This window comes from Balaenoptera ricei, chromosome 7, assembly GCF_028023285.1.
Source record: "Balaenoptera ricei isolate mBalRic1 chromosome 7, mBalRic1.hap2, whole genome shotgun sequence".
Lineage (NCBI taxonomy): Eukaryota > Metazoa > Chordata > Mammalia > Artiodactyla > Balaenopteridae > Balaenoptera > Balaenoptera ricei.
In genome coordinates, this window is record NC_082645.1 from 32,557,027 (window position 1) to 32,580,323 (window position 23,297).

The following is a 23,297-nucleotide window of genomic DNA, read 5'->3' on the forward strand; positions in this document are numbered from 1 at the left end:
TTAGATTCAAGTTCAGACATTTTGAAACCCAAATTCTGTTCTGCTGATCTGCCAAAGGAATTAAAGTAATGACTACTGAAATTGGGAGAAATCTGTCCATAATCAGTGGTTTCTGACATTACCCTAGATACACATAACACCTGAGCCAAACGTTGGCTCTAAATACTGTAGTGGATCATTACAGCATTACCATAGAGCCCCAGACACTTTGTTTTCTCTAGAAAAAGCTAAATTCTTTAAAATGGTCTCTCTATTTTTTAAAAAAATCAGTACAATTTTTTGTTTGGATATAATAGTTTTAATATCTCCATTATTTAAATGAAACTTCTCACTAGGCATATCAAAATATTTAACTGAATCTTTTCTTTGCATATAAATGTTGCAATGGCCCCCTTGCAAGGCCAAATTCCTATAGCCTAGCATCTATGCCTTCCATAATATGGTCCATGTTTAATTATCAATCAAACCTTCCATGTCACTATTCCAACATAAATGCTTCATTCCACTCAGACCTGCATCATTTTTCAACACTCTGTTTCCTTTTCTCTCTGTACTTTTGCTCATCCTATTTCATTTTTGGAGAAAATGCTTCACTAGAATCACCTTCTTTTAAAAAAAATTAGACTTACAAACGCATAGTGTTTTTCAGCATCTTGTGACCTATCTGGCAAGCCCATGAAAGGTGACAGAACATCCTTTTGTTAACATTAAAGCACCGACTTATAATCACCAATTTCTACTGAGATGCTTTTATTTTTTTTTGAAATTTTGAATTTTATTTATTTTTTACACAGCAGGTTCTTATTAGTTATCCATTTTATACATATTAGTGTCTACATGTCAATCCCAATCTCCCAATTCATCCCACCACCACCCCACCCCGCCACTTTCCCTCCTTGGTGTCCATACGTTTGTTCTCTACATCTGTGCCTCTATTTCTGCCCTGCAAACCGGTTCATCTGTACCATTTTTCTAGGTTCCACATACATGCGTTAATATACGATATTTGTTTTTCCCTTTCTGACTTACTTCACTCTGAGATGCTTTTAGATAATACTTCTGAGAGTAGTTTCAATTATCTGCTTACAATTATTATATAATTAGCTATTGTGTAACACACTTGGAAGACAAAACTGTCTCAAATCTTGATATCACTATCAAGAAAGCTGGTCACCGATAGTATTATTAGTCTCTTACAAACGTGGTTATAGAACAAATCTTCTATACAGAATATTAGGGTAGGTAGTACTAAAACATCCACACTTTATATTGTTATATTTTTTGTTGATCATTAACTGCCTTGCTTTGCAGTGTTTGTCAGGATCCTGAAAGCATCATGTCTATCCATCACAAGACACAATGATATTTTGGAGGTCTGTGTGGGGCAGATGGTCAATGTCTGTAGCCAGCATACCTGCCAGTGTTACACTGCATTTGCTTCTGCTACCAATGCATGCATTATCAGCTCATACTCCACATTTCAGAGAGACTGGGAATCGTTCTCACATTGTCATCATTATTTTCTTCTATTTTCTGACAAGAAAGACAACCATGGATTTCTCAAATATCTATTTGTTCAGTTAAGTATCAACTTGGCAACACCCTTGGCTTTGGATATATTTTTTTTTTATAACTCATAATGCATTTCTTTGTCATATTTTCAGACAGTGGGGGGAAATTTCCTGGTACTATCATATATTATAAGAACCGTAGACTTATTTTTTTCAAGTTCTCTCTGTTTTCCTGGAGGACTTCCAGTTATATTTTTGTCTAATTGACCACTCTCTGCTACTCTAGACCCTATAGTGAGCTATCAACCTTTAATAGGTTTTTCTGGCCTATGCAATCTTTCAAATTTTTAAACATGTAAACTATATCACTATATATATATATATATATATATATATACACACACACACACACACACACACACCTATATACATACATGCAGGTATATATATAGGTGTGCATGTATGTATATATATATATATATATATATACACACACACACACACACACACACACACACACACATATGTATGTATGTATTATGTATTTGGATGCAAAATGCACCCTTCCTTTTGTACTTTAACTTTTAAATACGCCATAGGAAATCAATTGTCTTGCCACTAAATGATGAGCAGCTGTGGAAAATAAATGATCAATATGGAATATTTCACCCTTCTGTTACATTGTTCTTTGAACCTGAGCCTAGCTCTATGTCAGATTGAATCAGAATATAATTTTTTTTCTCACTTTCAACCAGGTAAGTTTGTACCCATATATTTTAGCATAGACTGTAATTTTTTGGTTCTGTTTTGAACCAGGAGCTGTTTTTCCCTCTAATTTTCAGACTAGTCAAAGTTTTCATTAATATTAGAATGGTCCTTCATGCCTGTGTTAGGATAACCAAATCAAATCTATATAGTGAATGTGAACTTTATATACAGCGATGTTCCTTGGCCCAGAATGTTTCTCAGAGTGCAGAGAATTAAATATAATACAGAGTAGATCAGTCAACCAAGAAGTATTAGTGTCCAAGGCTTCCAAATGGACATCCAATGGATTATTTTAATAGTACTTTATGTAAATAATTAACTGTTTGATGTAAATATTCCAAGGCAACCCTACAGAAACATTTTACAATGAAACTGAAAACTAAGGTGAACTAAAGGTGTATCTATCTGTATATTTTAGTATTTCCTGAAATATCGTGTGTTTATGTTATTATACATACAATCAAAACATTTGCAAGTTCCAAAGCACTGTGAAGGTGTTAATATCATCATGATTAAGAAACACTGTTCAGACCTTTCTAAATAGATCATTAGCTTAAATTTGGAGGATCTACTGAGACATTTCAAAATAATCTGTTTCACTACAGAAAATCTAAATCTTTAGAATGATACCTTCATTCATATCATGGTACTGAAAATATTGACTTTTTATTAGATTGGAATGAGAACTCCTTTCTATTTCACTTATATCCAAGCATTTCTTTCCCACTTAACTTCCCACTAGTCATCTAACTTCTGGCTATGAGATGAAGAGGACAGGGGCAAATCACTATTTGCCTCCTGGAATGAAGACACTGAGAAAAAGATAAGTGCCTCCATTTCCTGAGATTTTGGACTACAATGGTATGAACTAATTCATTTTGGGCCTTATAGAATTGAGTGCAAAGTAAAGTGTATTGAGGCCAACAATCAAGACCCTGTCTTAAAACCTAAAAAAATAAGCTTCTGTCTAGTTCAGTAACAGATTTATCCATGAAGCTAAGGTGATGTTGACAAAGTTTATTTCTTATATGTTTTAGAAGATTTAGTTGCTTAAAATATTTTAGAATAAATTAACAGTCACTATTTTGCATTTCTTTAAAAGGGACATCTAAAAATTGCAAAACTAAATATAAACACTGCAATTCATTCCCTCCCTGTTTAATTCAACCCTTTGCATTTTATGAAAGACCCTCTTAAGTAAGGGCATGTGATCTTAATTATTTTAGGAATGTGAAAATCTGGTCATTTCATCTATATGTGGCTGAATTTTACATGAGGTCTAAAATAAGCTTCCACCGTTCTCAGAAATTTTATTAACATACAAATGGAGTCTGGGGTTTTAGCTAGGGTTTAAAACAATTGTTCAGCGCGTGATTCATGAAACGCTGGGATTAACTGATATGTACTTCAATGAGATAGTGGCTTAGTTATATTTGACCTTAAAAATTTTCAGGAGCTGCTAATCTGTTACTGATACTGATTTCAGATTCTTTTAAAACCCCTAATTCCACTATATGACATAACAATCTACTTTAAATTTGGAGCGCTCAAGAAAAGAGCTTTTGTGGCTAATTCAATTCTCAAAGATTATTTTTGAGTGTGGCTTTGTTTCATCCCACATTTCTGTATACATAGACTCCCCTAGGCTAATGCTGCCCTACTTCTGATTCCATTCTAAAGATCACTCCCATCATCTGGGAATAGAGTCTGTTTCATAATCCTTCTGTGGAATGAGAAGACATTCCTGCTTTTTTGCATCCTTCTTCCTGGGTCTCCAAATCCTTCAGGTAATCTATACAGTGTGGATACTGTCGTATAGAAAGAAATTTAGAAAGGTTCCAGATGTGTCTAAATCATTGTCATAAAAAATTAAGATAAAAGTATTGTAAATTACTTGTCAATACAATTACCCAATCTCACTTCATCTCAAACAAACAGGTGATTAATTGTTCAAAGTCCCAATCAATAGCACACAACATTGTAGGCCTGATGCTAGTTTTCAGAATAAAGAATCTGCTTAGAAATTTCAACAATCATGTATATGTTTCACTGATGTGATGAGGATGGTAGCAGTTACCTGAAGTGAACTCAGTTTCATTTTTCTTGCTTTTCAAAAGCCATGTTTACTTCAAGTTCTTTTACAAAAAGTACAGATAATTCTTAGAATAATAATCCTAAAAAGAAAGTAGACAGGAAGGAGAGCAGAACATGAAGGAGGAAAGAAAGTTTAATAACAAGTTCGAAGAATCTAATACATGCCTTTTAGCTTTGGAGTGATGTTTTGTGTTATAGAGCTGAATTTTATTTTTCTGAAAACACAGGTTTAGGAGTACAGGCGTAATAAGTTAATACAGATATTTTAGTGAAAAAAATTCATAAAGTTGAATATATTCTAGGTTATCATCAAATTGAAATAGTGGGGAATGCATAAGAGCATAACTTGAAACAGAAATGAATAAATTATCAGTTCCTATGGTTTTATTAATACTGACCCAACAGGCTTATTAGGATGGGACTCATAGGAGTCTTCTTTCAGGTCAGCATATTTGAGTGGTTCTAGGAAGAATGAAATGCAAGTGATTAGAGTAACACAAAACCTGTGAAAAATGGAAACAATTATTTCTCATCTTTATTTTGGGCAGAACCTTGATTAAACGGAGATTTTTTTTGCCATAGGTGGTGTTGTTGACCATTAAAAATATCTGAAAAGTAGCAGTGAGTCAAGAAAGCCAGGTCCATATTCATTATCACAACTAGAGAATCTTCTATGAAACTAATCAATAAAGTAACAACACATGGTGCAAAAAAATCTATGTTTTTTTCATATATATCAGAAGTAAAGTTCTTATTAATAAATGAATGCTCAAAATAAATTTAGTCATTCGATTCTATTCATTTCAAATAGTTTATTGAAAAATGGTTTATTCCATGTTAAATGTCATTTACTATATCATCATATCATCTGCTCCCTTTCTTTCTCTTTTACTTTGTCATTTTATATATAAATAACATATAAAAATATATTTATTCTTCCCCAGGGCCCTTACCAGTTAACTTCTATGTATGTCCATGAGATTTATGTTTGTATTAAACAAGGTATTTGATCAAAGATATTGACTTTCTCTTAAGTATATATAGCAAGATAGATAAGGCTAGATTGCAGCAAGCACTATTACAACAAATTTCTCTGCATGGGATACAGTACAATACAGAGTTTTAAGGTCAGATGGATCCAACTCAGACTTCCATTTACTAGCTTCCTGGTCTTGAATGAGTTACTAATCTCTCAAAGACTTAGTTTCCTCAATGCAAACATGCTATAGTATATACCTATCATTCAAGTGATTCAGAGTATTAAATTAAGTGGGAAAAATATGCACTAGCCCTGAAATATAATAAGTTATGTTAATTTATCTCCAACAAAATATGTTAACTAGTTAAGTAGGTGGCTGTGTGCACAGTGGAAAGAATACAGGCTTTTCATACAAGCATACTTGGGTTCGAATCTTGGCTCCGTTAGTTATCAGAGTTGTGTTACCATGAATAATTTATGTAACATTTTTCAGTCATCCATTTGTTCATAAGAAAAATTGGGAAAATAAAATCATTATCAGAGGATTAGTGTAAGATTTACATGAGACAACTTCTATAAAGCTATAGCACACAAAAGACGTTCAGTAAGTGTAAGGTTCCCTTCCCCTCTCCTTCTACAGAGTATAAACTCTGGCCCATAGCATACACCTGCAAATTATTCATTCATTCAAGAAATATTATAGCACATCTAGTATGTACAAGATACACAGATGTATATACAATATCTGTGGATATAGTAGTGCAAAAGAGAGACAATTTCTCTGCTCTTGTGAAACATTCTACAAGTCAATACAACCATGGCAACAAATAAATGAACAAAGTAATTCCAAACAGTAATAAAGGCCATAAAATAATGAGGGTGATGTGATAAAAAAAATAATTATGTGAAAGGGAAATGCAATTACTAAATTGGGTGGTCAGGAATGTGATGCATATGGTTTCATTCAGAAACCACTGGATGAAAGGATAAAATGAATTTAAAAGAATTTTAGGGACTTCCCCAGTGGTCCAGTGGGTAAGACTCTGTGCTCACAACGCAGGGGGCCCGGGTTCGATCCCTGGTCGGGGAACTAGATCCCACATGCATTCCGCAACTAAGAGTCCGCGTGCTGCAACTAAGAGTCCGCATGCTGCAACTAAAAGATCCTGCATGCTGCAAGTAAATATGCCGCAACTAAACATGCCGTAGCGAAGATCCCACATGCCGCAACTAAGGCCCGGTGCAGCCAAAATAAATAAATATTTTTTAAAACCCAAAAAACATAATCACTTATTTTAAAAAAACAAATAAAATAAAATAATTTTAATTGTGACAATTATATGAGAAAAAAAATACAACAACCTAAATAATCAGCAGTAGAGAATACATTGAATAAACAATGATTTTCTCATACAAAGGGATACAATATAGCTATTTGAAAAGATGATGCAGGTCTATATTAACATAAATTATCATTAATAAATTGAGTAAAACATTAGGTTACATAACATATAGTTTAATGCAATTTATGTAAAAATATACTTTTCTTTATACACCACTCTGTGTGTGTGTGTGTGTGTGTGTGTGCATGCCAACATGCAAGCATGTATGTGTGTATGAAATCGTAGCTATCTATTTCTACATCTGGAAGAATATTCAATAATACAACACATTCATCATGGATATCTTCAGGCAATGGCATTTTGATTGAATTTTTGTTTTAAAACTTATGTCCTATGATGTGATTTTGCTTATAAGATTATATGTAGCCAAAATGGAATATTGTCCCTGAATTTGAAAATAAATAAAAGACCCTAATAAGCATTTTGGCTTATTTCTCAAATTAAATCATGATTTTACAATATTTCACAGAATTACATCTCTTATGACAGCTTTCCATTATTTTAAGGCATATTTCAGTGATAATGTATTTCAATTAGGATATCGTTATACAAGCACAAAAAATGTCCTTTCATTTTACATTTTAAACCCTCTTAGCTATGCAGGTTTTCCCTCTTAAAGAATATTTAAGTATTAACAATTTGCTGAAATTTTTACTTGTTTTGAATTTTACAAATCTATAATTTCAGCTTCAATTTCTAAGAAGATAGGCTTATTTTAATGTTCTTATAAATCACTGAGTCTCAGATAAGGAAACAGAAGAAAAAATATACTACAGACACCAAGAGAATAATACTTAGTCCTCATAGTTCAAATTAGCCTTTGGCAATATGGACTAAGGGTATCCCTAGCCTACGATAAAATCAAGAAAAAATGAAGTCACAGAAAACTTAAAGTTAAACTAAAAATTCAATGAAGTAAATGTAACAACTGTTTCAACTTTGGGAACAGATCAATGTCGGGTGTAAATATCTCCAATGTCTGTTCTTTATATTTCATATAAACTTGGAAAGGATGGGGTGACACCTCTTAAGGAGAAAACCAGAAAATTTCAAGGGTCTTAAAAGAAACTTAAAGTAACTGCTTACCCATTTCACCCCCTTGAAACAGGTATGGAATTGAGTAATAATATATGAAAATTAGTGTGAAAACAGGATTTATGTTGATACATTTGCAGGTGTCAGACTTGCTTGAATAGATGCAATATGAAACATCAGCTGCTTTTGAACATTTACAGCTGTTGCCTGTGCATGAGGATATATATGTGCGCACGTGTGTGTCTGTGTATTCTGCACTGCTAATGCAGTTGATCCAACAAATTCAGTTGGCTTTCATCTGACTTCCTCTGACTTCCAGTGTCAAAAATTGATTATTATCAGAGACAAGAAAAACAATGGCACATAAAGCATGGCTGATCAAAAAATTACTCTAAATATGTCAAGAGAAAAAAATCTAAGCTGAGCAAAAGAGTGCTACAATGTACTGATTCGTTAAAAGCATAAACAAGACTGCTGTGCTAAGAATTTTTTAATTTCTTTTTTCATGCAGAGAATTTGGTTTTGAACCAGCATATAAATAGAACAAGATCTTCACTGGGTTTTCTGAAACTACTGCACCTCACACCAGGCTGTCTTGAAATATGAAAAGGACCATGACTGTATTTCAACATTTCCTCTCTGCTGTGCAAAATTAACAATCCGCAATAACCTACTGCTAATCAGCAAACACCAGGCAACTTTACCACAACAGGCAACTATTTGGAAACTGTAAAACTATCAGCTTTGGCTAACGGAGTTAAATGCCTGCAGTTCTTACCCAGCCCCAGATTATGACTTTTAATTCCAGGGCCGACTGACCTCTTCATCTGAAAGAACTTTTATAGCTTAAAGCCCTGCTGATGTCATTTTCTTAAATTAATCAGATTTCCACGCTGGGGTTCCACAGCAGGAAAGAGATTTCATACAAATCAGCTCTTTTCCCACCTGCAGTCTCTCTTTGGTTCCAAACAGTCTTATGCAATGATTTATTTTACATAAAGGATTATTCCTGATAAATGCAAAGGTAACTTTCCGAAGCAAAAGCACATAGTCATGCTGCTCTTTAACTCCCATTAACCAATAGAGGGGAGTTGAGTACTTTCTCTCAACTATGCCACTGTCATAATCAAGCACTATGTTTTATCAAGACCTTGTGTATGTACTGTGCTCACCACAGCTAGAGGAGTAGCCAAGAACAGTTATTTCTTGTTCTCTTGTGTAATTTATTAAAAGTACACTTTTGTCATGGACAACATATTTCCAAAAGAATTTTATTCATTCTAACCTCCCAGAATTTTCCTAAAAATTAGAGAAAAAATAAAAACTAGTAATAAAGGGAGTAATCGAAGAGAAAAAATCCATGCAGATAGAGATTATAAATCCTGAATCCCCCAAAGTTATGCCTTTCCAAGCATAAAATAGACTCTGTGGTAGATGGCATAACAGCTCTCTAAAGATGTACATTTCCTAATCCCAGGACCCTGTGAATGAATAAATTACCTTATAAGACAAAGGGGACTTTGAAGATGTGATTAAGATTAAGGACCTTAGGTGACTCCGTGCCACAGTGCATAGGGAACTGGGCTTCTAGAGGCTGAAGATTAAGGACCTTGCAATGGGAAGATTGTGCTGGATTATTAATCTAATCATGAATCCTTAAAAGTGGAGAACCTTACCTGGCTGTGGTCAGAGGGATATAGGACTATGGAAAAATGGTCAGAGAGATGAGATCTTGATGGCTTTGAAGATGAAAGAACAAGGCCATGAGCTAAGCAATGCGGGAGGTCTCTAGATGCTGATAAAGATAAGAAAATGGATTCTGCCCTAGAGCCTCCAAAAGGAAGGTAGCCCTACCTACACCTTCAGCAGGAGACTGTATTGGATAAACTTGTAATGTTCTAAACTATAAGTTTGTGCTAATTTTTACAGAGCAATAAAAAACACAAGATCAAAACTAAAACCTCTTCCCCATGCTGTTTTTCTCATTGAGATCTTAAAAGATGAGGTAGATGGTGGTGTGCTCACAGGCTATTATCTGAAGATTTCACTTCAGTTGTGAAAGACACTGTGAAGTGGACATTTAATTTTGGTCTCTCCAGTATCCCCTCTCCACTCTTTATAAAATCCAAATTTGGGAGCTTCTTTCTCATTGTGTACCTTCTTAGTGAAATTGTAAATCAGATACTTTCCTCCTTCCAACAGCCCTTGCTAGGGTGGTGCAGGCATGTTATCCAAACCAAGCAAATAAAACTCTCTCTCTCCAGGGGCTTTAATTCTTTTTTTTTTTTTTTTAAACTTCTTTATTGACGTATAATTGCTTTACAATGGTGTGTTAGTTTCTGCTTTATAACAAAGTGAATCAGTTTTACATATACATATGTTCCCATATCTCTTCCCTCTTGCATCTCCCTCCCTCCCACCCTCCCTATCCCACCCCTCTAGGTGGTCACAAAGCACCGAGCTGATCTCCCTGTGCTATGTGGCTGCTTCCCACTAGCTATCTATTTTATATTTGGTAGTGTATATTTGTCCATGCCACTCTCTCACCCTGTCACATCTCACCCCTCCCCCTCCCCATATCCTCAAGTCCATTCTCTAGTAGGTCTGTGTCTTTATTCCCGTCTTGCAGGGGCTTTAATTCTTGAGCAGGCATTAAAGAAGGAAAAGAGATAGGGAACCATTTTTCACAGTCCACATTCCCAGAACTATTCTGGGTTTCTATACTGTTTCGGTTACAATCGTTAATATACAACTTTCCTGAATATTCATCGGATATTTCTCCAAATAATAGTATTATTGTTTATAACCAGAACTGGTTCCATGGTTTGCAACCAAAAAACCTTAAATGATCTACACAGCACTTGAATCAATGAGTATGCACATATTTGGGCCTTAACGGAATTTATTGTGACAAGTCTGATATAACTGAAGTATATTTTTTTATAATGTTCTTTCTTAAGATCCTTCCTTGGTTGTGTAGCTCCCATACTAGACTTAATTCCTAACACACACCACTCATTTGATTTTTCCCACATTGCACCTTAGTTCTCATCAAAAGTAGACTGCTCTGCCATTCATATTTCTTCAAGAGAATAGCTAATCTTAAAAAAAAAAACTACATTAGGAGGTGTGAATGGTCATCCTAAATACATATACAGTTGACTCTTGAACAACATGAGTTTGAACTATACAGGTCCACTTATACTTGGATATTTTTCAATAGTAAATACTACAATATTATACATTCTGTGGTTGGTTGAATTCAGGGATGCAGAGGAACCCTGGATACAGAGGGTTGACTATAAATTGTACGTGGATTAACCCCTGCATTGTTCAAGTGTCAACTGTACTATTATATCCAGACAGCCCCAAATGAAACACATTTTTCACAAATCTATAATGATGGTATTAATAACAATTGATTACCTGTCAGAGCATGATGGATTATTTTTAATTTTACTTTATTTTTTAAAAATTAGCTTTATTTCTCCTCATACTACTTTATTTTCTCAGGGAAATTCAGTCCTTCACTTTCTTCTTAACTCTTAAGAAAGTGGCAATTCATGAATAAGCTTCATGGGAGGCCAAACAACTGCAGACAAATAAGCTTGCCATGTATGCATTTCAGTTCTACTTTTAATTTTAAAGATTACTTGTAAGGAATTCTCTCCCCACAATTACTTTTTTTTCTTACTTCAGAAAATAGTTGTATGGACTCCATGTTTATGCCCCCTCCCCAAATTCTTATGTTGAAACCCTAACACCCATGGGATGGTATTAGGAGGTACAGCCTTTGGGGGTTAATTATGTCATGGGCCTACAGCCCTTAGGATGGGATTTGTGATCTCATAAGAGACAAGAGAGCTTGCTTTCTCTCTCTGTTCTCTGCCACATAAGGACATAGCAAGAAGACAGCCATCCACAAACCAGGAAAAGGGCCCTCACCAGAATGCAACCATACTGGCAACCTTATCTCTGATTTCCAGGCTCCAGAGCTGTGCAAAAGAAGTATTTGTTGTTTAAGCCACCCAGTCTACAATAATTTGTTATAGAAGCCTGAGCTAAGACAGCAGCATAGGTGATTACAAAGAAAAAGGAGATGTACTAAAAAAAATTCTCAGGGCACTAAAGCAATTAAGATCTTAAAAATCAGAACACTAAATTCAGAGGCTGATTTTAACAAATATAACAGAAGCAGAAGCTGTTAAAAAAAAAAACAAACTTAAAAATACATAGAAAATGCAATTTAAGTTAGTCTCCAGACTCTTCTTCTGAATATGACCTCTCTAATACTGTAGCGAAGGTAATGACTTACCACTACTTTTAAGTAAAATGTCTATAGGAACCAAAAAAGTGAAAATTTGGCAAAGTTTTCAATCCATCTGATCAATACTTGCAATGAAAACATCATTCGGTACAGAAAATTCAGTTGTGGAGCTGTATTAATCACTGAAGCTTTCTGCCCGGCAATAGAGCAGTAGTTAAAATAGTAAGCTAGATTCCATGGGGCTGACTGAGGTCAAATTTGGTTCTGCACCTCATGAGGTAAGTAACTTTTCCACTTACTTAATGATTCTGTTTTTCATCTATAACATGACAAAAATAATAATCTCTCCTTCATAAGATTATTATAAGGATTGATTTAGGCAAGATATATAGATTGCTTATCACAAAAGTTGGCCCATAACAAATTCTCAATATTTTACAACTATTATTTATATCATTATTATGTTTACATGACATTATTATGTTTACAGTAGCCGTTTTTAAATTTTATTTATTTATTTATGGCTGTGTTGGGTCTTTGTTTCTGTGCGAGGGCTTTCTCTAGTTGCGGCAAGCGGGGGCCACTCTTCATCGCGGTGCGCGGGTCCCTCACTATCGTGGCCTCTCTTGTTGCGGAGCACAGGCTCCAGACGCGCAGGCTCAGTAATTGTGGCTCATGGGCCTAGTTGTTCCCGCGGCATGTGGGATCTTCCCAGACCAGGGCTCGAACCCGTGTCCCCTGCATTGGCAGGCAGATTCTCAACCACTGCGCCACCAGGAAAGCCCCACAATAAACGTTTTTAAACAATACTTTGTGGAGTCTTTGGAGCAGGTAAAGAAGGAAAGGGCTTTAACATATAAACTTGACCTTTCCCAAGCCCTGTTCTTCAAGGAGAGGAACACTACTTAAATTTGTTTTCTGAAATGCGATTCTCTGCAGAGGGTGAATGTAAAATAGTTCTACTGGGGAACAAGTTGGAAAGTCACTATGTAATAATTACCAAAGTTCGATCTAATGTTCTAATTTCCTTTATAAAGAGTAATACTAATTTTATGGTAAGAAGTAAATTCACCTTGTTTTTTTCATTCTCAACTGAAGTTTGGTTAATATATTTTTTCGTATCTTTACTTTGAAGTCTTATTAAGTGTAAGGGGGACATGAATATATAATGTTAGCATTTAATTTAATTTGCATATTAAAAGAATCTTACCCAGGCATATTTACCAATATAGGAAAAATGTGGAGGTTGCTTTATTTTTATTATGGTGAAAAACACATAACAGGGCATCAACCCTATTAACTAATTTTGAAGTGGCCAGTACAGCACTGTTAAGTGTAAGCACAATGTTGTACAGCAGATCTCTAAACCTTTTTCACCTTGCATGACAAAAACTCTATACCCATTGAACAGCACCTCTCTATTTCCACCCCCTCGTCTTACCCCCAGTCACATTTATACTTTCTGATTCTATGAGTTTGACTGCTTTAGAGATACTTCGTATAAGTGGAATCACGCAATACTTGTCTGTCTGTGACTGGTTTATTTCATTCAGCATAATGTCCTCAAGGTTCATCCATGTTGTAGCATGTAATTTATTAGTTAAAGGTCTGTTCAGATTTGCTATTTCTTCATGATTCAGTCTTGGTAGATTTAAGTTTCTAGGAATTTATCCATTTCTTCTAGGTTATGCAATTTGCTGGCATGTAATTGTTTATAGTCGTCTCTTATGATCCTTTTAACTTCTGTGGCATCAGTTATGATGTTTCCTGTTTTATTTATTTGAGTCTTTTTTCTTAATCTAGCTAAAGATTTACCAATTTTGTTGATCTTACAAAAACAACTCTTAGTTTTGTTGGTTTTTTTCCTATTGTTTTTCTATTATCTCGTTTATTTCTGCTCTATTTCCTTCCTTCTGCTACTTTGGGCTTAATTTGTTCTTCTAGTTCCTTGAGGTAAAAGTTAGATTATTTGAGGTTTTTTTTTTTTTTTTTTGATGTAGGAATTTATCACTATAAAATTCTTTCTTCATACAGCTTTTGTTGTATCCCATTCATTTTAGTATGTTTTGTTTTTGTTTAAGATATTTTCTGATTTTCCTTTGGATTTCTTCTTTGACCCATTTGCTGTTTAAGAGTGTATTGTTTAATTTCAACATCTATATGAATTGTCCAGTTTTTCTCCTGCCATTAATTTCTAGTTTCATTCCATTGTGGTCAGAAAATATACTTGGTATGATTTCAATCTTCTTAAATTTGTTAAGCCTTGTTGTGGGAAATAACACGTATATGTTCTATCCTGAAGAATGTTCTGTATGTACCTGAGAATAATGTGTATTCTGCTGCTGTTGGTTGGAATGTCCTATATATTTCTTTTAGGTTCATTTTGTCTGTAGTGTTGTTCAAGTCCTCTGTTTCCTTGCTGATTTTCTGCCTAGATGTTCTACCCATTATTGGAAGTAGAGTATTGATATCTCCTATTATCGTGTTATTGCTATTTCTCCCTTCAGTTCTGCCAAAATTGACTGCATATATTTGCGTACTCTGATGTGGGTGGATATAAAATTGTTATATCTCCTTGGTAAATTTACCCTTTTATCATCAGATAACACCCTTTGTCTCTTTTGACAGTTTTTGGATCGATGTAAGTATGGCTACTCTTGCTTTCTTTTGGCTACTGTTTCCTTGGAATATTTTCCATCCTTTCATTTTCACTTTTAGCTTTAAGTTTCTGTCTTGGTTGTTGAGGAAGACATCATACCGCCACAATACAGAATTTGCAAAGTCAGGGATTTTGTTTTGTTTATTACTATATTTAACGTATCTAAATAAGGTCTGACATATAGCTAATGGTCAGTAAATATTTTTGAATGAAGGAATGACTACTATCAAGTGATATAACCTTACTGTGACTCCAGGATTCACTTTTTTTCATCTACAAATGGGGATAATAATAGTACCTGTCGCATATGGTTATAACAAAAGGTAAATGAATTAATGAACAGGAACCACTGATTAAATATTAGCTCTTATTATTATAATTACTTTCACATGTACGCATGTTCACATAGTACTTAACCTTAGGATGGGTTGGGAACATAGTTGAATTTCAAAAAATTTTACTGAACGAAGAAGGACAAATGAGAGTGGAAAAATTAGACATCCACAAAGCAAAATTGTAAGTCAATGAACCTGCACTGAAATTCTACTTTATTTTTGAGAATGTTTTCTTGAATGTCTTCCTGTGTTCACATCTACTATAGATTTCAGCTTAAACCACAAACATACCTTAGGAAATTTACAGATGATAAGCTTTTTAGGTACAGATATATTTTTTTGTTTAATGAAAAATTGTAAGAATAATAATATAAAAATGGCTTTTTACAAAATATATACGCACACATACACATTCATTCTCCATTTTGGGTCACTTTTTATCTACAACTTTTAGATATATACATACTAACCTTTGTGTATGTATCCTTTCTCAACAGATCAAATGACATTTATGCTTATATACTTATTGGTGATGATATTATCATCCCTTACTGACTCTCCTCTCTTTTTTTCTTGTTTCGTTTCATGTTTGAAAAACTCCCTACTTCTTAGTATTCAAGCTATTTTGTGTAAGTCATGGGACTCTTGGTAGCATAGAATATCTGTGAAGTTGGAAGTGTTCCACCAATTTCTCAAATGCATGACTTGGTGTTAAAGATATTAAGAAAGAGAAGGAATTATGCTGCTTGATAATTAAATCTGTTACAGTGCAAAAAAAAAAAAAAGCCTGTAGAGAAAAATGATGTTATCTATCACATTCTAGACTATTCTATTTTTATGAAGGGAAAAACATGAAAATTGGAAATTGGAAGGAGGAAACAGAGGGTGCTAAAAGGTCAAAAGGAGAAGAGGGATGTTTTAATTTTGCTGCCCTAGTCATTTGTTTCCCTCTCTAATGACTCCTTTCCCTAACCCCTCCCTCCTGGCAGATAACCACCGTCTCTGTGGTACTACACTATGCAGATGCATTGGCACTGGCTGATGCACATGACTATACTGTACCTATCTGAAAAGCAGCTGTTTATAATTGTCTTCTCACCATTCAACAGCCAGAGATTTTTGTTTGGGGCAGATATCTTCCACGGTTGGTACACAGACAGAGAGAGCAGTGAACTGGCAAGAATAATAATTGTTTTCCACAGCAGGCTCAGGGCTGGCACCACAGCGACTGGGAGAAGTGGGAATATTTAAGCTGCCTGCACGAATATCTAACTTTATAAGATGCAGAAGAGTCATCACCACCCCTCCCCCAATATTCTAGGCCATTCTTTCCAGTGAAAAAAGCTTACTCATCTTACTTTGTTCCCATAGCCAAAATTTTTACAGATATCCAAAGAGCTATTTAAATGAAAGGACAGGTTTATAACCTGGTAAAGTCAGAGGTAACAACAAAGACCTCATAACTGCTGCCTTTGTATAGGTTCCTAGAATTAATTATGCTTATAGATTTAAAACAAAAATGCTTATAGTAGATTTAAAATATTTTTTCAAAATTTGCTGATTCTTACTTTGTGGTACAATCTATGCTTTGAAATCAACCCTGATATTTCTATCTCTAAATTACATTTAATACACTACCATCTTCATTATTTTGGTTATTCTTTTCACTGTCTATAATACCTACATTTATATATATATATATTTTAGTTATAAATGTAAAAGTGCTTTTGGATCTTTGAGAAAAGAACATAAATATAATAAAAGGTATTTACATTGATTTTCCATATGTCTTATTATCAGTGACTTCGACATAACAGCTGTATTATAAAATTATTTTAAAAAGTGATTCAGTTAGGGTTTCCCTGGTGGCGCAATGGTTGAGAATCTGCCTGCCAATGCAGGGGACACGGGTTCGAGCCCTGGTCTGGGAGGATCCCACATGCCGCGGAGCAACTAGGCCCGTGAGCCACAATTACTGAGCCTGCGCGACTGGAGCCTGTGCTCCGCAACAAGAGAGGCCGCGATAGTGAGAGATCTGCGCACCGCGATGAAGAGAGTGGCCCCCGCTTGCCACAACTAGAGAAAGCCCTCGCACAGAAACGAAGACCCAACACAGCCAAAAATATAAATAAATAAATAAATAATAAAAGTGTTTAAAAAAAAAAAAGTGATTCAGTCAAAAGACATAATATCTACATAAAACCAGTAGCACAATTGCTGTCAGATTAGGTTGATGATACCTTCAAGCTTAAGAATCAGTAGTCTCTAAATTTTGATGGAGCTTTAAGCCTTCATCTCGTTAAGTAACTATTTCAAGGGCACTCATCACTTGAAACAGTTTTAACTTCTAGGACTAGTGACTCTAAAGGACTGGACTTTCTGAATCTTCATTACTATACCCACTCTGATTTGAAAGGCAATCTGAATTAAATGAAATTAAAAATAATTATATGTTTCACATATTTCATGACTTTGTGATTTTTAGTGATATGAAGTATTTAAAAGCTTCCATCTTTTTCATTGCTTCAATTCAAGTACTGCATCAATCTCATTAACACTATGTTTGACTATAAGCCTTGCTATAACAATGTTCTACACATCCAGGTTCAGTATAAAGCCAGAACTATCATGAACATATTGAAACCCTATATGAATCTCTCAGTAATTTACTCACACTATACATTCCCATGGCATTAGCCCTTGGGGTAACCTTGTAGTAGGTATCAATGAACCCGATTTACTTTGAAAAATCACAGGAATAAGAAATTGCAGTACTGGTGTTTTAAATAAAATAAGCATGGAAATTACTTATATTTGAAACATAGATTTTCAAAAAATGACATTCAGTTTGAGTATTCTGAAGTACATGAAATAATCAAGTTCCTGATTGGGCCTATGTCCTTATTCTCATCTGATAAAAACATACCAGCAAAGCTTCTTTGCAATGACAAAGAAATAATAGATCTACCTGAATGCTTGATAAAAACTCTCAGTTTAGAAGCAAGTGATTTTTCACCTGCTCTCTTTCCTTCCAGTCATCACCTGTACATTTCATTTAGACAGTTAGGTACTTTCATGATCATGATTTTCCCATTTATATATTTATGTAGTAGTTAGTGAATTATTTTTTGGGTTGGATTTCCCAAGGGGAGCAGAAAAGTGAGGGCCAAAACAAAGATAAATAAGCCAGCTTATATAGAACTTTTCCAATATTTCATTTCTTATTAGATTTCATGAAAACAGACTGTTAGTACATAAATTTTTATGCTATAATTCTCTACCCTGACCCTAGTGAGCAATTAGCCATTAAAATCTGATTGATTGTAATCTGACTTGATTTTTAACTTTGGGGATGCAAATATTATATAAATTTACGTGTAAACTTGAATTAAATATATATCCATATTAGAATAATTTAAGAATTATGATATTATAGGATAATGATAAAAAAGCAAGTCACAAAAGCTCTATTTAACCAATAAATCAATAAAAGGCCATGACAGAAAAATATGGCAAAATGACCAATACATACTTGACATGAATGGAAAAATATGATGCTTATCACTATGAATTTGATCATGCTGTAAGATTTCAAAATTCATGGCAAAATTGCTAACTTGATTAAATCACCAATACTCAAAAACACCCCTACTGTTACTGTAATATAGAACAAATGTGGTAAGACACTCCAGCACCTGTCAGCAAATAAGTTTAATATGTTTCTTATATATGTGTATATATTAACTTATAAAATATCTTTATTTCATATATCAATCATTTTCAATTGCTGTTTTGTTTGTTTATTTATTTGGTTGGCTATTTGTCTCTGAAATTAACCATGGCCCCAAATCATTATTATTACAAAATAGTAAATAGTAATGTATTTATTTTAAAGTAAAGATCATCTTTACTTTAAAATAAATGGCTGAAATCCTGAGGGAAAAAAACAAAGCAGGAGGCATAACCCTTTGAGACTTCAGACCATACTACAAAGCTACAGTAATCAAAACTGTGTGGTATTGGTACAAAAACAGACATACGTATCAATGGAACAGGAGACACCAGATATAAATCCACACACCTACAGTCAATTAATCTTTGACAAAGTAGGCAAAAATATAAAAATGGGAAAAAGTCTCTTCAGAAAGTGGTGCTGAGAAAGTTGGACAGCTGCATGTAAATCAATGAAGTTAGAACACACCCTCACACCATGCACAAAAGTAGATACAAAATGGCTTAAAAACGTAAACATTAGACATGACATCATAAAACTCCCAGAAGAGAGCATAGGCAAAATATTCTCTGACATAAATCTTACCAATGTCTTCTTAGGTCAGTGTCACAAGGCAATAGAAATAAAAACAAAAACAAACAAATGGGACCTAATCAAACTTACAAGCTTTTGCACAGCAAAGGAAATCATAAACAAAACAAAAAGACAACTTACAGAATGGGAGAAAATATTTGCAAACAATGCGACCGACAAGGGATTAATCTCCAAAACATACAAACAGCTCATACAACTCAACAACAACAAAAAAAACAAACAACCCAATCGAAAAATGGGCAGAAGACCTAAACAGACATTTCTCCAGAGAAGACATACAGATGGCCAGTAGGCACATGAAAAGATGCTCAACATCACTGATTCTTAGAGAAATACAAATCAACACTACAGTGAGGTACCACCTCACACCAGTCAGAATATCCATCATTAAAAACTCTACAAATAACAACTGCTGGGGAGGGTGTGGAGAACAGGGAACCCTGCTACACTGTTGTTGGGAATGTAAGTTGGTGTAGCCACTACGGAAAACAGTATGGAGGTTCCTCAGAAAACTAAAAACAGAATTACCATATGATCCAGCAATCCCACTTCTGGGCATATATACGGACAAAATTATAATTCAAAAAGATGCATGCACCCCTATGTTCATAGCAGCACTGTTCACAATAGCCAAGACATGGAAACAACCTAAGTGTCCATCGACAGATGAATGGATAAAGAAGATGTGGTACATATATAAAATGGAATACTCCTCAGCCATAAAAAAGAACAAAATAATGCCATTTGCAACAACATGGATACAACTGGAGATTATCATACTAAGTGAAGTAAGTCAGAAAGAGAAAAACAAACACCATTTGATACAATGTATTTGTGGAATCTAAAATATAGCACAAATGAACCTATCTACAAAACAGAAAGAGACTCACAGACTTAGAGAACAGACTTATGGTTGCCAAAGGGGAGGTGAGGAGGGAGAAGATGGACTGGGAGTTTGGGGTTAGGAGATGCAAAATATTATATGTAGAATGGATAAACAACAAGGTCCTACTGTACAGCACAGGGAACTATATCCAATCTCCTGGGATAAACCATAATGGAAAAGAAAATAAAAAAAATGTTTATATGTGTATAACTGAGTCACTTTGTTGTACAGCAGAAATTAACACAACATTGTAAATCAACTATACTTCAATAAAAAATAAATAAAATAGAATTAAATAAATGGCTGAAACACTTGTTGCTGTCATTAGTACATTCCCCTCAATATATGAGCTGTAAAATAGTTTATTATTATACTGATGGTACACAAAAATAAGTCAAGAAAGAAGTCATCATGTGAATAAAAATGAAATATTCAGTATTTTTGTTTTAAACTTTTAAAATTTAAGAGTATAAATTTCGCTATTAATAACTGTATAATAAGTTTCAGGGATGATATAACATGGTAAACCTCCCCCCCCCACTAAAAACAAACAAACAAAAACAAAACAAATCTTGTGGGTGCTATCACTCTAATAACATTATTAGCATCTTCATTTTTTAGAACACATTGCTTTTTCATGTTGGAAGCATAAAGCCACTACCATTTCGTATCTGTATTTGTTTTTTATTTAATAACTATCAAAGTGATTTTTTTGCTTCAGCATGTATTAAATAAATTAAGTCGTTTACTGGTTGAATCTATTTCCTTTATGGCTTTCTGACTGAATTGTGATGAGTGATTCCTTCAACTTGACTTTGTGCAATGCATTTGCAGTTTCACAAAGTCAATGTTATTGTTCATCTCCTGAGACCAACCTTTCCCTTTGACAAGTTAAAACATTAAAGGTATCAGAATGTCTTTTAGGACCCAATGCTGAGCCCATTCTATCACAGGCTTCCCATAGGCCAGCTTAGATCCTGAGATGCTTTGGTTCTCCCCAGAGTCAACTCCCCTCTCTGTTCTATATATACAGACAGAAACACTGATATGACACTTTGCCAGAAGGTTATGGATCTGAACTTCTCTCATGGCTTTTGCCAGTCACTCTTTGGTATCTTGCATATTATTTCTCATCCCTTCCAATTACTAGGGTGTTTAGAACTGCCTCTCCCCAAAACTTTAAAAAAATGTATACTGCCCTCTGAGAATAATTCATATATAAATGAATTGGATGTAAACTGCCTGGATTGGATTGGAGTTTGCTTTATACTCCTTGAAGCAGTGATTTTTGCATTTAGATTACTGATGTATTTTCTAAACTATGACCTCTGGTCTGATTAGGGATCTCTTAGCAGGGTTGACAGATGATTGGTGCTATTTATGGCACACTTGATTAGCATTCACTCTTACATCTAGGAGATTGGTTTTTCACCATACAGAAGAAAATTTACTATAGAGATGTGTGAGAACAATTCTTGGGCATTCCAAGTGAGTTTCATAGAAGAGGAAACAGCCAGACTGTTGGATTGGCAGCAACTGGCTGTTTCTGCCCCATGGTTTATGCTTCCTTAAACAATTTGAAACAATCAGACCCTTAAAAATTAAATTTCCATTAAAAAATACTGCCTCATTAGTTTTCACTTATGATTCAGAAACATCTACACATACTATTTTCTACTAACACTCTCAAGTAACCAAGTCAACAAAATACCAAACAATTGTAGAATTAAGTATCAGGTGATTTTTGCATGATACAATAATGACATGCATTTTACCAGAAGTTAACAAAATCTAGATTGATCACTTTTGGGGGGAAATCATGTCTTGGTTAAGACTTCATGAGATGAAAGGGACAGTTGCCTGTATATAGAGCGTTAAGTAAAATGGTGGAAATTATTAAAAGGATGTAGGAGCATCAAGGAAAGTGGCTGAATTTGGGAAGCCTCTCTAATTAGTTTGAGGCCCTCTGTTCTTTCACATTTGTTTCATTCTTCCCACTTTGCAGATTATGTTTTTCTGTGTATAAGCCCATCTCCCACCACCCTGCCTAAAATGTATATATCTAAGTTTAAGAAAGTAAATGTATAAAATACACAAAGTGCAAAAAAAGGAAAAGAAAAAAACTTTACTATCCAGACAGTGTCTACCACAAGTTTCCCCAAATAAATGTCATCTGAGTTGTGACTAGCATAAATATTATGCTAGTGCGTGTGAAGCATTTTAATGAATAAACTTCAGTCTCGTCTTTCTAGTCCTGCAGTAGACAATTTTTAATGTTCAAGATCCCTTATGAAATCAAGACATTATTTTATTATCAAGAATTAAAATAAACCAATAATCCAAAATAAAATGAGACAGATCTAATTTAAAAACAATTAATGGGCTATAACATATCTAAGGCAATTAATTATCAAATGCCAGCCAGACCAATTAGGGATATTACTCTATATTTGGCTGGAGCTTATAAAATGACTGGCATAAATTCAGTATAAATTGGATGATCTGAAAATATGTGCAAATCTCAATTTTTCAAATAATTAATCATACTTAATATTAACTTTTCTCATCCATGAACCTGGAATATCACATTTATTTAGGTATTTTTAAATTTCTTTCAACAATGTTTTCAGTGTACAGGTCTTTCATATCTTTCACTAAATTTTTTCGACAAAGTATCTTTTCTGATGCCATTTTTTATTATATAAATTTAGGTGTACAGCTTTATAGTTGAATAGCTGTGTACACTACAGAGTGATCACAATCACAAGTCTAGTGACCATCCATCACCACACAGTCGACCTCTTTACCTATTTTGCCCAGCCCCAATCCTCTTCTCTCATAACCTATTCTTTTCTCTGTATCTATGAGTTTGTTTTTGTTCTCTGTATCTATGAGTTTGTTTTTGTTTTGTTTGTTCATTGGTTTTGTTTTATGTGTGTGTGTCTTAGATCCCCCATATAAGATTTGTTGTTTCAAAACAATTGAATTGTTTCTTAATTTCATTTTTAGAATGTTCACTGCCAGTTTATAGAG

At 34.3% G+C, this 23,297-nt stretch overlaps 1 protein-coding gene and 1 non-coding gene across 2 annotated transcripts in view; one reads left to right on the forward strand and one right to left on the reverse strand.

Moving 5' to 3' along the window:
• The window catches only part of LRP1B (LDL receptor related protein 1B), a 1,532,882-nt gene that overhangs the window by 1,130,965 nt on the left and 378,620 nt on the right, over positions 1-23,297 (reverse strand). The window lies entirely within an intron of this gene.
• TRNAV-CAC (transfer RNA valine (anticodon CAC)) lies at positions 6,370-6,442 on the forward strand. The gene has a single exon. It is a non-coding gene; the product is annotated as a tRNA-Val (tRNA).